The 18,636-nt window shown below is 41.2% G+C and overlaps 1 non-coding gene across 1 annotated transcript; it reads left to right on the top strand.

The window, feature by feature from the left end:
• Nucleotides 1–367: 367 nt before the first annotated feature.
• LOC112132427 (U6 spliceosomal RNA) lies at nucleotides 368–469 on the top strand. Its single transcript, XR_002914200.2, has one exon. It is a non-coding gene; the product is annotated as a U6 spliceosomal RNA (small nuclear RNA).
• Nucleotides 470–18,636: the final 18,167 nt, after the last annotated feature.

The raw sequence follows: 18,636 nt of genomic DNA, 5'->3' as shown, positions 1-18,636 counted from the left end.
TAGGATGGGAAGAGGCCACATCTGGAATGCACAGTGCTTGGCATGGGAAAGGTACGCTCACAATTGTCATCGTTAGGGTATCTGCATAATCTTAAAGTGATCCCCACATATTATTAGTTTCTTATTAGTTGTGAGGAAGAAAAAAACCAAAACGGTAACGAGACCAAGGAGAAACCGTGTAACACTTTTTGACCAGGTGATCAAAATTAACCTCATTTCTGCAGTACAGATGACATTGTGTGGCTCTTGATGTGACACCCTGGATAGGACGGTATTCAGGTTGAAATTATATAATCCGACCATGAGGAAACATGAGACAAACACACAATGAGGAACACGCTATTGAAACAAAAATGGTGCACGGTGCTTGCTTTGGCAGCAGATATGTGAAAATTGAAATGACACAGAGAAGATTAGCATTGCCCTGCACAAAGATGACACAAATTTGTGAGGAACAGAAAAGGGCATTGGTGGTGGGTGATGGTGGAGTGGGGTCAGATGGGAGAATCAACATCGTGAAAGCCAGATTAAAGGAGGCTAAAGAGAAATGACAACAAAATGCCATACCTGACCCTAGACTGAATCCTGTACTGGAGATGGGGAAATGCCATAAAGGACATTGATAAGTTAATTAATAAAAGTGACATATGGTGATACACTATATAAAGTACTTTGCCAAGTGCCAGGTCCAACCTGCAGACCCTGGCTGAACGATGGATGAAAGAATACACTCAGACACAGGTATCCAGTGAAAGAGCAGGCTAGGAGACCTGGCCATTTACAGACCCTGAGGAGGGTGTCGTAAACAGTCAGCAGCCGCGACCCTGACCCGCTGGTGCTGCAGGCATTTATTCAGTGCAGATTCAATGACAAAGGCCTGAGTCAACACACTTGTGGGTCATCCCCCAGCCCCCCAAACCCCCAACCCAGAGAGAGCAGTCCTGTGTGAAGATGATTAAAGGCCAGGTTTTGAGGCCTAAGTAAACTAACTTATCTAGAGCAGTTTCTTTACATCCCCTTGTTATCTAACCTAAGCTTTCAGAGAATCTGGCTGCCTTCAGCCAAATCCTTTTCCAAAGCTTTTGTAAAACCTCCCAGCCTTTCAAGAAGGTTTGCATCTTTCTACAATTTTTCCCACCATCCTGACCGATCTCCTACATCTCCCCCTTTTTCTGTTTTTTTGCATTAGGTTTTGTTGATTGAAGAGTACAGATTTGTGCAGGAACAGGTTTGTCAGGCGTGGCGGTCATTGCTCATATTCTGGCTTTGCATCCTAGAATTAGTAAATAACATAAGCAAACATGAGTATAATTAGCAACGTTCTTTTCCAATGAAGGAGTGGCCCCCAGGAATGGGGATCTATCCAGGAGAGATGATCTCGCACACCCTTCCATGTGGCTATTTGTTGGGCATGTAGATCTATGGCATTTAGGGATTCTAGAATTTTAGTTTTAAGTTGCTTTATGTCTGCTGTTAAATTGTCATGAAATGTTCCCCAGAAGTGGTTTCACCTCATCCCAACTATGTATTGATTGATTCCAAGGTAGAGAAGTGACACAGATATCCTTATGCTCCCAGTAACAGTTTAATTGCTGTCAGAATACCAGTGCATCTTGTCACTCCCCCACATCTTCCAAGGTAGCCTCCAGGGCTTGCAGACAATGCAAGAATCTTTTGATCTATACCCTGCTGTAAGAGAAGTCCATTAGACACATTTCTGCCAAATATCTATAAAAGTAGCTATTTGTACTGATTCAGTAATAGATGCTACAGCCACGCTAGCAATTGCTAGGATGACTATGGCTGAGACTATAAAGGCTATAAGTGTAACTGTGAATCTTTTGTGTCTGAACTGGGACAGGGCACGTTCTAAGGTGGCAAGGGTAGAGGAACTTTGCCAATCATGTATTAAATTGACCGGTAGAAAAGCCTCAGATTGTCCCCTCAATACCATGACACTGGTAATATTTAAATTAGATATATTATAATTAGAGATACAGAGGCAAACCAAGCCTGTCCCTGTACTCGGATCACAAATGTGGAGTTTTGGAGTGTAATAGAAATATTGGTTCCCGTAAGGGAAAACATCTGCATAGGTAGTGCAAATCAGGCACTGATCAGTGTGATTATGAAAAAATGTCATAGTATAATTGTGACTGGAATTATGACATGTCCCATGCCAGGTGTTAAGGGGGGCGCTAATATGTCCCAGGCGCCATAAAGTGTCTTGAGGTGGTATGGACTCTACTTGGGGTCTGGGATGTCACATCTTCCTATCAGCCCAAATTATAGGGGAACGGGAAGTGGCTTCGAAACTGTCATTGATGCCACGATAGACACCGACATCAGTATGATTGCCCTGCAAATGGCTGTGGGGGCTCCAGTCTAAGATGTTATAATTGCCTAACTGGAAGCTACAGGCTTGTCCCCCATGACAGACCTCCCAGCTAAAGTGGAATCCATTACTTTTCCGGGTTTGTTCTTTAGTACTGGGAGGAATGTTTGGGAAAGTGGCATTGATTGCATTGCCCGGTTTGAGGCTACCTGCAGCTAAGAATGTTAAGGCATTTCCTTTGCCGTGATGTAGCCATAATTGTATTTGGGGCAGGTACACAGTAAGGGTAAGGGTAAGAACTTTTGTAACTACACACAGTGGGAGGATAGTGGAGTGATATGTAGTGTTACCAGGCACCTTAGTCCAATGTATGCCATTAATGAGGGACCCCACTAGGGGTAAATCTGTCCCTCCCAGCCAAGCAGTTATGTTATTAGAGGGTGGAAAGGGGGTGTCTGCCCAGGTGACAGGGTGAAGAAAGGCAGATCTAAGATATGAGTCCAACAGAGTGTAGCAGGTACAGGTTGCAGACAAAGCAAGAGCATAAAAAGGATCAATACCCTACCTGAGTTGCAATATACGACAGAGAACATAGCAAGGAACAAATTATCTGGAGTGAATTGTGTCTGTGTCCGGAGCAGGATTCATTCCGCCTCCTAAGTTGTCTTCTTCATCATCCCCTAGGTAATGTCTGAGGCTTTAGTCATCAAAGGAAGCCACATCTTCTGGGGCTGTGGGTCCTGTAGGGTCATTTTCTTCATTTCTGGTACTGGGTTGGGTCCTAGCCATGCCATGGTATGTTTTGATGCATTGTGCTGGAATCCAAAGGGGACCTGAGGGGGTGTGAACACAAGCATATCCTCTTCCTTACATTAACAATTCACTTGGACCACACCATACATTACTGTTTACATCTTTCCATAAAACTGCAGGTTTTATGTCTTCAGCGGTTTTAGCAAAGTGCTTTTCTACAGCTGATTGAAATTTATCATTTAAATTTTAAAAATTAAGGGTAAATAAGGCTTGTGCCAATAGTATTGCAGGGCCCTTACTCATATTCCTCCTATTTTGTTTTCTGAGCATATTTTTAAGGGTGGAGTGGATATGTTCTATGGCCTGTATTTGGGGTTATATGGGATGCCTGTGGAATGTTGGATGTTCCACGTGTGACAAAATTGTTGAAATTGTGAGCTGGCATAAGCCGGACCATTATCAGTTTTAATTTTTGTGGGCTGCCCCATAAATGCAAAAGTTAAAAGAAGATGTTTAATGACATATTGGGTGGACTCTCTAGGAAAGGCATAAGTGCTAATTAAGTGATAATTGGTATCAACGGATACATGTACATATCTAAGTTTTCCGAATTCACAGATGTGTGTAACATCTGTTTGCCATAACTGATTAGGTTCTAGTCCTGTAGGGTTAACACCTGTGGAGGGAGGGTGCATGACTGAGCTGGCAATCTGGGCATTGCAGGATAATTTGTTTAGTCTCTGGGTAAGTTGAAATTGTTTAGATAAGTTTCTCCAGTTTTGGTGGAAAAATTGTTGCAATTGGGTGGCTTGGTCAAGCAGTGATGTCATAACTGGTAGTCTGCTTGATCATTGCCATGTGACAGTGGACCAGGCAGTGAGCTGTAGGCTCAAATATGTGTGATAAAAATAGGATGTGTATGTTAATCTAACAAATGCTGAAGTTGGAGAAAAAGTGCACACAGGATGGGCTCCAATGTGGACTAAATGAGGGCTGTCTCAAGATTCTGCAATAAACAAACAGAGTAAACAGAGTCACTAACAATATTGATGGGCTGAGCGGAAAAAGTTTCCAAGGCCAATATTAAAGCTCCAACCTCAGCTCTCTGAGTGCTAGTAAATCCAGACCAAGTGAGGGAATTATGCAGAATCCACCAAACAGCTGCTTTTCCATGTTTACCGGAGCCATCAGTAAACGGTGTTAAAGTGTTAGATATGGGGGATTGCATTTTTTTAGTAGGCAAAACCACAGAAGTATGAGATAAGAATTGAAGGAGTTTGTCAGCAGGTAGGTCATGCTCTATTTGGCCTGTGTAATCAGAGAGTGCTATTTGCAGGTCTGTAGATAAAGGCAATACTGCTTTGAATTGCTTTTTACTTAAAGGAATCCTGGTGATATCAGGGTCATAACCTAGCAACTGATTGCATCATCTGCAGCCTGAATAGATGACTTTACTGACGAAACGGATATAGGGAAAGAGTGTTATAGTCCCGGTATGAGAGCAAAAAACCCATTATAGGAAGCGCAGTCCTGGAGTCATCTGTCCTATTAACCCTGTAGGGGAGTATTTAGTGGAAACAAACAATTGAACTGAGTACCATGGATCTATGCGATCTAGTTGCCTCTGAGAAATAGCTTGCTTTATCTCTTCAATTTCCCTTTGTGCTGCAGGAGTTAAATACCTAGGAGAGTCTAGGGCAGCATTGCATTTTAAGATAGAAAACAGGTTCTGTAACTTATCAGTAGTTATGCCTAAGGTGGGGCGAAGCCAGTTAACATTGCCTAGTAATTTCTGATAATCATTTAAGGTGTATAAGTTGCTAGTATTTAATTTAAACTTTTGAGGTATTACTGACCAAGAAGTTAGTATGTATCCAAGATATTTCCAAGGAGAAGACATCTATACTTTTTCAGGTGCTATGATTAAACCTCTTAACTGTGTATTCTTTATGACAGAGGCATATAAATTTACAAGTACTGGCTTTGTTGGGGCTACTAGTAAAATATCATCCATAGAATGAATAACCTTGCAATTAGGAAATTTTTTTCTACTGGGGAGCAAAGCCTGATTTACATGATACTGACACATAGTAGCACTGTTTAGCATCCTTTGAGGAAGCACTTTCCAATGAAATCAGTGAGTTGGCCTTTCATTATTGATAGCTGGTATTGTAAACACAAATTTTCTATCCTGCTTTGCAAGGGGAATAGTATAAAAGCAGTCTTTTAAGTCAATAACGATTATAGGCCAATCTCGAGGAATCTCCTCAGGGAAGGGGAACCCCTGCTGAAGGTGTCCCATAGGTTGCAAATGAGCATTGATGGCACATAAGTCACGCAAAAGTCTCCATTTACCAGACTTTTTGGGAATGACAAAAATGGGCGAATTCCAAGGGCTGTTTGATGGTTCTATATGGCTGGTTTTTAATTGCTCCTCAACTAATTCATAGGCTCTTTGTAATTTCTGTCCCTTTAAAGGCCACTGTTCTACTCAAATTGGATCTTGAGAGAGCCATGTCAGGGGTACCAGAGGGATAATAACAGTGGCCATTATTAGAAAGGGGACTGCAGAGTGACCCCCCACATTGGGCTAATAGATCCCGTACTCAAAGATTAACAGGGATGGGCATGATTAAAGGTTGTATAACTGCCTTTCTTCCCTCTGAATCCCAACAGGTTAGGGGACACATGCTCTGCTTAGCTGTGTGTGCTTCCCTGATGCCGACAATTTTTTGTTTCTGAGTGACCCAAGGCCAAGTTTCTGGCCAGTTTTCATCACTAATGATTGAAATGTCCACCCCTGTGTCCTATAAGCCAGTAAAATTTTTATTTCCAATTTTTAAGGTAATCATGGGTCTCTGATCAGTGATTAATTGATTCCAATGTACTCCTATGGCTCCTGTACTTCCAAAACTTCCCTTTCCCCTTTCCTTTCTGCGGACGTTGGGAACCCAGTATGGTGAAAGCAGTAACTGCGCTATCTTTGATCTGGAGGAAGAATATGCAGACCTTTACATTCCATCATAAGTAATATCTGACCTTGATAATTACTATCAATTACCCCAGTGAGCACATTAATTCCTTTACTGGATAGGTTCGATCATTCTGGGACTAATCCCACTGTTCCCAGAGGCAGTGGGCCCCAGATCCCAGTTGCAACCCTTTTAGGGTCTTCTCTTTCTTTTAGCACTAATTCACTGGGGCAGAGTAAGTCCAGTCTTGTGCTTCCAGTGGTGGCTGCTCTGAGAGAGAGGACTGTGGGCTTTCCATCTGACCGAGGAAAGCCACTGGCGTTGCCCCAGTTTGAAGCGGGGCCTGGGGCCAGCCCTCTCATGAAGTTTCCCACCTGGTTAGTTATAGGGTTGCCGTTTTTATGAAATTTGGACCTGCGTTGATTTGCCCATTGTTTCCCCTGTTTACATCGGGGAAATATAGAAGGGGGTTCTTTTCCTGAGTTACCTTGGTCTCTATTATTGAGGCATTCTCTCTTCATATGACCTGGCTCTCCACATAGAAAACAATTTGAGTTTCTCTCCCCTTTCACTTTAAGAGGCCTTAATACCATAGCCAATATTTTGGCTTTGTGTGTTTCAGTCCTCACCAGTTGACATGCTCATATAAATTCTCCAACTGTGGCTGCCTTTCCTCTGAGTGCCTGCATTTCTTGCAGGCAATCCACATTAGCATTTTCATAAGCCAATTGCAACAATAAGATATCAGCAGCCTGGCGTGACTAATTTGTCTCTTAATTGTCCGGGTTAACCGATTGATAAACTCAACAAATGGCTCCTGAGGCCCTTGTCAAACATTTATAAAAGATCCCTGTTGAACTCCACTTTTGGGAATTCAGTCCCAAGTCCTGAGAGTGCACAAAAACACTTGTGCATAGACCTGGGGATCAAAAGTTAGTTGTTGTTGTACATCGGCATGGGGGCCCCACCCCTGGAGCATAGCAGCTGTTTCGTCTTGCCTGGCAACCTGGTTCTGGTTGGCTTACTGTTCACACAACTCATCATATTCTGCTCTCCAGAGGATGTATTGGCTGGACTGCAAAGTTGTTTTAGCTAGCACTGACCAGTCCATGGGGTCATACAGAAGTTGTCTGCCATGGCTTCAATCATTCCTTTCATAAATGGGCTAGCAGCTCCATTTTATTTAATGCTTTTTCATAGCTCTTTATAAGTGTTAAAAGAAATGGGTTCAAGTACCTGATTGCCCTGTTGATCTTGCATTACTGGGCAGGCTAAGAACTTCCCTTCTAATGCCGCTTGCCTAACACAGGGTCCCATAGCTGTAGTGTATCCCTTGTCTTTTTTCCGATTTATTGGAGGAGGGGGCTTAGGCAAAACCTCCGTTTCCTCTTTGTTATTTTGGCCTGGTGGTAGCAGGGCTGAGGGATAAGGAGGCAGTAAAGTAGGTGACGGTTCCTCCTCCCTTCCCTTTTTAGGCTCTTCTATGTAAAGTGGAACCAGAGCCACCCTAACTAAAGCCTGTAACATTAGAGATGTTACTGGGACCCGTTGCCCTTGCTCATGATGTTGTTTAAGATTTCTCCCCAGTTGTTCCCAGAGTTCTATGTCTAGCATACCTTCTTCCAGGAACCATGGGTTATGGGAAACAACAGTTTGCATTAGGTCCCTTAATTGAGCTTGCAAAACCGAGGCTCCACTAGCTTTAAGCAGCTGTTTCAATACTTTTATATACTGTTGCTGTTGAGCCAATAACTGTTGTCCTATGATGAAACTCTAGCCTGAACAATTCCCTTGAACATGGAAATCCCAAGCAGGCACCAATGACTTACTGACTGCAGTCTCTTCACCTTCGTTTTCAAGGGTTCCGTCGCGATCTGCTGTGGTGTTCCTCACACGGGGCACCACCTGCCGGGTCCAACCCGCAGACCCTGGGCAAGTGATGGATGAAAGAATGCACTCAGACACAGGTATCCAGTGAAAGAGTGGGCTAGGGGACCGGGCCATTTACAGACCCCAAGGAGGATGCTGTAAAGAGTCAGCAGCCACGGCCCTGACCCACTGGCACTGCAGGCATTTATTCAGTACAGATTCAATGACAAAGGCCTGAGTCAACACACTGTGGGTCACCCCCACCCCAGAGAGAGCAGTCCTGTGCACGGATGATTAAAGGCCAGGTTCCAAGGCCTAAGTAAACTAACTTATCTAGCTCAGTTTCTTTACATCCCCTTGTTATCTAACCTAAGCTTTCAGGCACCGGATAAGAGAATCTGGCTGCCTTCAGCCAAATCCTTTCCCAAAGCTTTTGTAAAGCCTCCCGGCCTTCCAAAAAGGTTTGCATCTTTCTACAATTTTTCCTACCACGCTGACTGATCTCCTACAGCCAAGTATTATGGTTATGTATTAGAACATCCCTGTTCTTAGGAAATACACACTGGAATATTTAGGGGTAAAGGGCCATGAAATATGTAACTTACCTTCAAGTGACTCAGAAAATTATATATATGTATGTCAAGCAGAGGAGAAACATGCAAATAATAAAGCAAGTGGAGTACAAACATGACCAAATAGATGCTCTTTGTACTATTTTTATTTTTGCAACTTTCTGTAATTTTGAAATTTTTATTTTCAAATACAAATTTCAAAAATATAACTGCACTTATTCTGATCCTTACATATTCTTAGAGTCTGAACCTTCTGAACCAGGGCAAAGATGATATGAGGCCATATCTCAGTGAAACCCCTCAGGTTTGCAAGGTGTCATGAGAGGGAATGCATTTTGAACTTACCTATAATTCTGAAGCAAATGCTCCATGACAGCAGCCACTCTGGGGGCCCTGGGCTTCCACTGGAGGAAGACATGAATGGGCTAAGGAGGGCTGAAGGCAGAGTGGGGCGCATAAAGCTAGGCAAGTTTAACCCATGGCTCCATTTTGCCCAATGCCAGGCTCAGTGCAAGGGCTTTAGAGAGAGCAAACCCCAGCCATGACCGCCTCCCAAGTCCAATTCAGAAAATAAACAATGCCCAGCTGTTGGGACTGACAGAGCAACAAAAACTCAAATCGACTTCAAACTCTATTTTTTTGAGCAAAAATCAGAGATGCCATATAGCATAGAGATTGAATGTGGCTTGGGAGACCTGTGGATCTGGGTCTAAATTCTGATTCTGCCTCTACCAGCTGTGGCACCTGAGGCAAGTTACTTTGTCTCCTGAGCCTCAGTTTCCTCCTCTGTGGAGAGATAATTTCCAAAGATTATGATGAAGATTGAGGGAAGCAGATTATATGAAGTGCTTAGAGTATATAAAGTTCAGGCACGGTAAGCGTTCAGCCATCGGTAGCTGTTATTATAAAGATGGTGTCTCCTGCCCCTGACTCTGTGGATGCAGATGGATGCAGTTAAAAAGACTCCTGAGTCCAAGCGCAGGGTAGTCACGGGGGTGTGGTCCTGGAAGCAGGACTTCTGAAGGCAGAGTTCTTCAGTGGGAGAAGGCCTAACAAGAGAGCAACTTAGACCAGACAGTGTTTGCTCTGGGGAGCTTCTCCAGATGACAGCCACAATCTGCTCAGGCCTTTGTCCACCATTGAATAAGACAAAACACATATGCACACAGGCTTTATTTGATAAAAAGCTGGGTATATTGGGCAATTTACCATGAAAGCCAAATCTCTGCTGTAAGAATTTACCAATTCTTTCTCTTAAGTCAAACTTTTCCAGCCCCCAACAAATACTTTAAAAAGTAAAAACTGGGCCAGATATGGTGGCTCACACCTGTAATCCCAGCACTTTGGGAGGCCGAGGCAGGCGAATCACGAGGTCAGGATAGAGACCATCCTGGCTAACATGGTGAAACCCATCTCTACTAAAAATAGGAAAAATTAGCCGGGCGTGGTGGTGGGCGCCTGTAGTCCCAGCTACTTGGGAGACTGAGGCAGGAGAATGGCGTGAACCCAGGAGGCAGAGCTTGCAGTGAGCTGAGATCGCACCACTGCCCTCCAGCCTGGGCGACAGAGCAAGACTCCGTCCCCCCCCCAAAAAAAAAAAAAAAAAAAAGTAAAAAATTCCTTTAAATAGTTAACTCTACTCTAAGAAATCTGGAAAGTAGGAAGAAACCAGAGTCTCCCTGGAGAGCAGCGCCTGTCTTTCTGCAGCATGATCATCATCTGCCTGGCTCAATCACTCACCTTTTTGGAATTGCCTGGTGACCTCTCTACTTCCAAAGACACTTAACCTGAGCCACATGAGGATTCTGGGGCGGGTCCTAAATGCTTATTGCCTGCACATCGTTTGCTTATTAGGTTCTCTATGTTCCCAATATTCTTTCTTTTCCCATCGCCCTCTATCTACTCGCAGCATCTGAATCAGGATGGCCACTGTAAATACAGTGCACCAAGGGTGGTTCTTCATCTAGTTCTTTAATTTGTTAAAAAGAAGTCTCCTCACACAATGCCTCCACCCATTCATGACACAGACATTTACTGATGCCCATTTGTGTGCCAGATACTGGTCTAGACACTAAAATGTGGGGAGGGACGAGCCATTGTCCCTCCCCAGCAGGAGCTCAGCATCCAGCGAGACACATGAACACAGACAGGAGAGGCAGGTAGAGTCGCCGCTCACAGGCCTACACCAGTGCTTCCCAGCCCTACACCAGTGCTTCCCAGCCCACCTTCTGCACCACAGTAACTGAGCAATTAATTTAAAATGCAGCATCCAGGCCCCAAACACCAGAACTACCAAATCAGAATCTCTGTGTGTAAGACCTTGAAATCTGCATTTTAACAATGGTGTCTAAAGTACTCCCAAGTTTAGTACTCACAGATCTGTCCTACACCCCACTGAAGCTTTAGCCACATCTGTGCCTTTAGTCACACCTGTACATTTTTGTGCAGTAGCACAGGCTCATTGGGGTCTATTTCTATGTAGCTCCTAGGGACCCATAGGACTGAAGGGGAGGTATCAATAATGGGGCAGAACCCATGAAAACTCTTGAAGAAACAGAAGGGCTGTGGCTTTGGGAACTGAGGACGAAGGGACTTCACCCCACCCCAGCATTGTGATTGCTGGGAGACCTTGGGGTGCAGCATGGGAACAGTGGCAGCAGTCATTGCATACTGGAATGGAGGAGAAGGAGCAGAGGACATCATGTGGACAAGCTGGAGTGAATAGAGCCACACTCTGGCATTAGAGAGGTGCAGAGAGGAAGTAACCAAGAGGTCACTGTTTCTGATCTAGCATGGCTTTGCTGCTTCCAGGGACCTCTTGATGCATTCATGGAACTTGCAGGGGTTGGGGAGGTGGGTGAGCTATTCACACCAAAGCTGCCAGTGTCTCAAGTTGTCTGCATGGAGAGAAATGTTTCTGAAGCATACAGCACCATTGCTTCTGCAGGCTTCATGTGCATGGAGTTTGACTATAGCCGTGTTCCCCAGGACACTGTCATGGGCCAACATGCTATGTGCATATATCCCAGATGGGCCACTGGTCTATCAAACCTAGTGAGACAAGTCCAACTCTCAGGTGAGCACAGGTTAGGCTCAAAAACCGGCTCTGCTACACTGGTTTCAACTTTGGTCTCATCATATGCACTTGGCTAATGGATTCTGTCCCTTGAGAGATCACACAGTTAAAACTAGACCATCCTGCAGATCTCTTGATATCCAGCCTCAGACACCCCTAACTCGATGTTGCTTTCTTCTCATGCTCTACATTGGGTTGTGGAAATGATATTTGCTTTAATCCATTGAATCCCAGCTCTGCCACTAACTTGTTGTGTGACTTTGGAATAGTTGTTTACCTTCTTTGAGCTTCAGTTGCCCCATCTGTTAAATAATAATATATATTTCACAGTATTGCTTTATAAATATCAGCCCCTTTCCATTTCTCTATAGTTCAGTGTCATAAGTAATAGGCTCATGTTTTGACATTTGAAAAGACACATTTATAGTCAGCCACTTTGTTCATAACTTCATATATTAATTTTAGTTTGAACATTTCATTAATGGAAAATACTTCAGATATGGCAGGAAATTCTCCAGAGATATTTTTCAATGGGTGGTAGGTTTTGGAATGGATGGCAGACAATTAACCTGCCTTTTGCCTGAGAAATCAGACTAAATACTGGTGAGGCTTGGCTAATGGGGTCCTTTGTGAACTCTCTCCCTAAATGAGAAATCTTTAACTTCTCACAAAAATGCAATCTCATTTGTGCTGCTGATTCCTAATATTTTGAAATAAATGCAAGGCCTCTGGGCTTTTGTAGTCAGATAGCCCAAATCAAACCAAGCTGCTCTGCTAGGAGAAAAGTATTTTGTGTGAATCTCCTGGAAGAAACTTTTAGAACCAGTTTGGAGTTACCATAAGCAAAGACTGGCTGTAGCCTGCTATGGGGCAAGATTCATGGGCCTGGGCTTAGAGTGGGGGTTTACCCCGTTTGGGCTGAATTGGCTTGTTCAGGTGTTTGAACAATAAATTCTGACATGTTTCAGTGCTCTCAGTTTATAAGAAGCCGGCAATTTTCCTGACCCCAAGTTGACTGCCACCCGTAGACACAGGATCAGGGTTCTTTCTGTATCTAAGGCAGAGGAGACAAAAGGTCAGGAAAGCCATTATCTGCCCTGCATCAACTTGAAATGAGGATAAAAGTCTGTGGAGGGTAAAAGGAGTTTGAGGCATGGGACATCCTAATAATGACAGGGTCATCCACCAGCAGGAGGCCATTCAAAGAAAGCTTGAAACAGACTGGTGCACGTGGGAATGCTGATAGGAGGAGAGGAACGGGCAACCCAGGGCTTGGCAGAAATCTGGAGGAATCCAAAAACGACCCAGAGCTGAGATGTAACCCATCAAGTCAGCTGGAGGGTGCTGCCCAGCAGAATCTCCAGTGGCCGTAAAGGGGACGTCTGAAATGTTCTACTTAATAGTCTTTCCTTCAAATTTCCTTCTTAACAAGGACTTTCACAACCACAACTCTTGAGTTATGGGGTCAAAATAGAACTTGGAGATGCTAGGTGCCTTTAGATTCCTTTTGTAATATTAAATGACATTAAATTGCTTCCTAGCTGACCCTAAGCTCTTCCCCTATTTTATTTTCACTAGCTCCAGTAGTTCTTCCTGAAACTTTGAGAAGGGATGGTTGTCTGCCCCATAAAGGTTTGGGATATTCTGGGTCCCCAATCTGAACCGATGGTGGAATGGAAAGAATCCTTCATTTTCACTTAATAAAGATATCATTCAATTAAAGAAAAGATTTGGCAGAAAACTTGAGGAAGATAAGAGACAGAGATGGTTTTAGAACATACAGATGAAAAAGTTGTAAGGGGAGCTTTTGGCAAAAGTAGGAGCCCATAAACCTCTCCTCTACCTGGCCTAGAACACCTTGATCTAAAAACCTCTTTTTAAATCCTTTAGCATCTCCATCTCCCATTTCATTCTTAGCATGTGTACCATCCCTGTAGAAAATAAGCTTAGGCAGAGGTCTCCATCACCACATGTAAGACTAAATAGGTCATTAAAGGCCTAAGCCTAAGCAGAGAAAGAAAGCCTTTTATTTCTCAATAACCATGATTCTCAAACTGTAGTGTGCATAAGGACCACCAGGAAAATATATTAAAGTGTATAGAGAGTTATTGCCAGGATCTGGTTCATCCTCCTCCTCCTCCAGGATAGCACTCTGTGAGTCTAAGTTGCTCACAACAGCTGCTGCCTCTTCTCAAATATCACAAAGGAGCAAGATTTCCACATCCTCCCATGCAAAGCCATTTGTGTTTAATTGCCCTTCAGTTAAGAAGTTCTTCCTTAAGTATTTCATCAATTCTGTCATTGCAAGACTCATCAACTCTTGCTCTATTCTCTCTGGAGATTGAAAAACAAGAAGTTAGTGTGTAATTTCTAACCCTTCATTGAATCGCAGTGTAAAAGCCAAACGAAACTGCAGATATTATCTGGCATTACTCCCATATTCTACCTACATGGATGCTGCCCAAAGATATGTATGAATTCAGTGGGTTTTAGTTTCCAGTGTCTGCAAAACATCTGAGGGAAGCTGTCTGAGACAGAGTTGGCTAAGCTAATCTTCCTCCGGTACTGTCCATAGAATTTAGAAATTCAATGTGGCTTTAATTTGGGGATGGAAATGGGTGCATCCTCCCTTCTCTGTTCTGGAATATGCATATGCACTCCTTCACCATTCCTCCAAAGGGATGTGCTTTCCATTCCTGCAATCATTTTACTTTATCAAATGAAATTACAAGATACCTACTTAAATTTGAATTTCAGATAAAGAACTAATAATTTTTGCAGTATTTGAAACATACTTTTACTAAAACAAAAGTTATTTATCTGAAATTCAAATTTAACAGGGGGTCTATATTTAATCTGGCAATCCTCATTCCAAACATTCTTGAAGTTTTTCAATTAAAACACAACACAGAACTCTTCACATCTTTGGCAATTCTTCATACTCACTAAGGGTACTCCCACCTCATGGTCTTTATACTTGAAGTTCCCTCTGCTAGAATGTTCTTCCCCAAAATACCTGCATGGCTTGATCCCTCACTTTGGGTCAGTACTCATATTTTTACTTATCAAAGATGTGTTCCTTGGCCATCTTATAGAAGCCCCACTATTACTTTTCAACTTCTTATACTGATTTATTTTTCTCTCAACACTTATTTCTACCTAGCAAAGTGTATTTTTAACTATTTGTATAGTTTATATATCTCCTTTAAAGTAGAATAAAAACTGCATGACACAGGCACTTGGCTTTACTCATTGCTATATTTCTAGTATGTAGGCATGTAATAAGGCCATGTATTAGTTATCTAAGGCTGCATTAAAAAGTACCCCAAAATGTAGTGCTTAAATACTAGTCATTTATTATCTCTTACTGTTTCTGTGATGAGGAATTTAGGAGTTTCTTAGCTAGGTGGTTCTGGCCAAGGGTCTGTCATGAGGTTTCAGTTGGATATTGGCTAGGGTTACACAGATCTGAAGACTTGTTTGGAGCTGGAGGATCCACTTCCAAGGTGGCTCATTCATATGGCTAGAAGATGATGCTGGACGTTGGCAGAAGCATTTCTTTTTTTTTCCATGTCAGCCTCTTCACAGGGCTGCCATGATGCTTGTGTGATGTAGTCGTCAAAGTCACACAGAGTTGGAAAGATTGCTTGAGGTCAGGAGTTCAAGACCAGCCTGGGCAACAAAGGGAGACCCCATCTCTACAAACACACACACGCACACACACACACAAACAAAGTCACACATTGTTGCTTCCTCCATACTGTACTGATCACATAGGCCAGCACTGATTTAATGTGGAAAGGGACCTGTATTAATTTTTTACTGCTGCATAACAAGTTACCACAAAGTTAGCAGTTGAAAACCATACAAGTCTGTTATTTTACTGTTCTGTAAGTGAGAAATCTGGGCAGAACTTAGTAGGTTCTTTGTTTAGGATCTCACAAGCCTGAAAACAGAAACAAATACTCATAAACAGAAAAACACTAAAAATATAGACCTAAATCTAAATATATTAATAATTACATGAATGTACATGGTCTAAATACATGTTAAAAGACAGAGATTATCAGAATGATTTTGTTCAAGTTCCAACTATAATATCTTCAAAAAACTTATTTTATATATGATGATATAGGTAAGTTTAAAGTAAAGGATGGAGAAATATATACCAAGAACACATTTTTTTTAAGCTGAGTGGCTATATTAATAACAAAGTAGACTTCAGAGCAAAGAGAATGACCAGGTATAAAAAAGGGCATTCTATAATGATACAATGGTCATTTCACCAAGAAGACAGAACAATCTTAAATGTGTGTGTGCCTAACAACAGAGCTTCGAACATGAAGAAAAACTAATAGAACTGAAAGGAGAAACACATAAATTACAGTTAGAGTTGGAGAGTTCATACTCCTTGCTCAGTAATGAATAGAACTAGCACATAGAAAATCTGCAAGATTATAAGAACTGAACATCATCAGCCAACTGTATCTAACTGAAAATTTTGGAATATTCCACCCAACAATGGCAGAATTCTTTTCAAATACACATAGAACATTTACCAAGATGGACCATATTCCATGTCATAAAATAAACTAACAAATTTGAAAGAGTTGGAATTATACAATATATGTTCTCTGACCATAATGGAATTAAATCAGAAATCATCAACTGAAAGAGAACAGAAAGATATCCAAACACTAAATACTAATTTCAGAAAAAAAAGAAAAATTTCAAACCAATAATCTAAGCTTCTTCCTAAAGAAACTAGATAAAGAATAGTAAGACAAACTCAGAGGAAGAAGGAGGGAAATAATAAAAGCAGAAATCAATGAAATTGAAAGCAGAAAAGCAATAGGGAAAATAAATGAAATCAAAAGCTAGTTCTGTGAAAATAATAAAATTCACAAATATCTTGGAAGACTGAAAAGAAAATAGAAGAAAGACATAAATTCTATCAGGAATGAAAAAGAATATTACTAGAGATTTCATATGCATTAATAGGATAAGTGAATACTATGAACAATTAAATGCTTATAGACTAAAAAATTAGATAAAATGGACCAACTCCTCAAAAACCTCAAACTACTAAAACTCACTCTAAATGAAACAAATAACCTACATAGTCCTAAAACTGTAAATAAATTAAATCTGTGGTTTAAAATCTTCTGAACAAGAAATCAAGAGGCCCAAATTACTTCACTGGCAAATTCCACCTAACCTTTAAAGAAGAAATAATACTAATTCTATACAATGTCTTTCAGAAAACATCTCATTTTATGAGGCCAGCACTACCCTGATACTAAAACTTGACAAAGACAATACAAGGAAACTATAGACCAATATCCTTCATCAACATAGATGCAAAATTCCTCAATGAAATGTTAGATAATTGAATGCATTATAAATAAATAATCATAGTACACTAACATCAACTAGGATTTATCCTAGGAATATAAGGCTGATTTCAATAATAAATGCACTATTCACAATAGCAAAGACATGGAATCAACCCAAATGCCCATCAATGATAGACTGGATAAAGAAAATGTGGTACATATACACCATGAAATACTATGCAGCCATAAAAAGGAATGAGATCGTGTTTTTCGTAGGGACATAGATGGAGCCAGAAGCCATTATCCTCAGCAAACTAACACAGGAACAGAAAACCAAACACCACATGTTCTCAGTTATAAGTGGGAGCTGAACAATGAGAACACATGGACACAGGGAGGGGAACAACAGACACTGTGGCCTGTCAGGGGCTGGGGGGAGGGAGAGCATCAGGATAAATAGCTAATGCACGTGAGGCTTAATACCTAGGTGATGGGTTGATAGGTGCAGCAAACAATGATGGCAAATGTTTACCTATGTAACAAACCTGCACGTCCTGCGTGTGTATCCCGGAACTTAAAATGTAAAACAACAAAAAAGCAATCATTTTATAACTTCCACGGGGAGGGGGAGAAGTCAATAAATGTAATCTACCCTATACATGGTGTAAAGATTGTACCAATTGACACAAAAAAAGAATTTGACAAATTCAACATCTCTTCATAATTGAAACTAGCAGCAAACTAAAAAATAAGGAAACTTCCTTAACCTGTGAAAGGACAACTAAAAAATATATATATGGCTAACATTATACTTAGTGGTTAAAGACTGGATAATTTTTTCTTAAGATTAGGACCAAGGGAAGGATCTGCTGTTATCTCTCTTATCCCTGACTGGATATCCTAATCAGTGCAATAAGGCAAGAAAAAGTAATAAAAGTCATACAAATTAGAAAGGAACAAAAAACTGTTTCTATTCACAGATGACATAATTATCCACATGGAAGATCCTAAAAAAGCTACCACAAAAAAAAAAGAAAAAACATCTCCTAGAACTAATAAATGAGTTTGATAAGGTCGCAACATATCAGGCCAACACACAAAAATCACTTGATTTTTAAATACTAGCAATAAACCGTTGGAAACGAAGATTTTTTTTAAGAAAACACCATTTATAAAATGAAATCTCAAATATAGGTCTAATATTCAACTTTAGATTTTTTAAAATTTCTATTGTACTAAGGCATTTAAAAATTCTAAACAAAAGTTCAAAAACAGACAAAACTAAGCTATGGTGTTGGAAGACAGTAATTGTGCCTGGAAAGGAAAAAGGGTGTAGCATCTGGGTGGGGTCATGGAGGGCTTCTGGCATCTCTGCTGCGTTCTATTTTTGACTTGGGTGATGATATGTTTACTTTGTGATAACTCACTAAAGTAAACAATTATGAATTATGTACTTTTCTGAAAATTTGTTCCACACCAAAAAATTTAATAATAAACATGAAAATAGAGTGCTATTATGTCTTGAAACATTTGTAAACTGCATTTTGAAACTGCAGTTTGCATTTGGCATTAACCAATTGAACACTAGCAGAATGACCTGAAAAATGTGTTGATTTAACTGTATCTAATTAACAGTCATTTACAAATATTTTTAGATCTCTATAAATCTTCTTGTTTTATAAAATTTGCATCAGCTTCACCCATATTTCACTCACCACTGTTA

This window comes from Pongo abelii, chromosome 11, assembly GCF_028885655.2.
Source record: "Pongo abelii isolate AG06213 chromosome 11, NHGRI_mPonAbe1-v2.0_pri, whole genome shotgun sequence".
Lineage (NCBI taxonomy): Eukaryota > Metazoa > Chordata > Mammalia > Primates > Hominidae > Pongo > Pongo abelii.
Note: the sequence above shows the minus strand (reverse complement) of the source record. Positions and strands in the feature narration are given on the sequence as shown.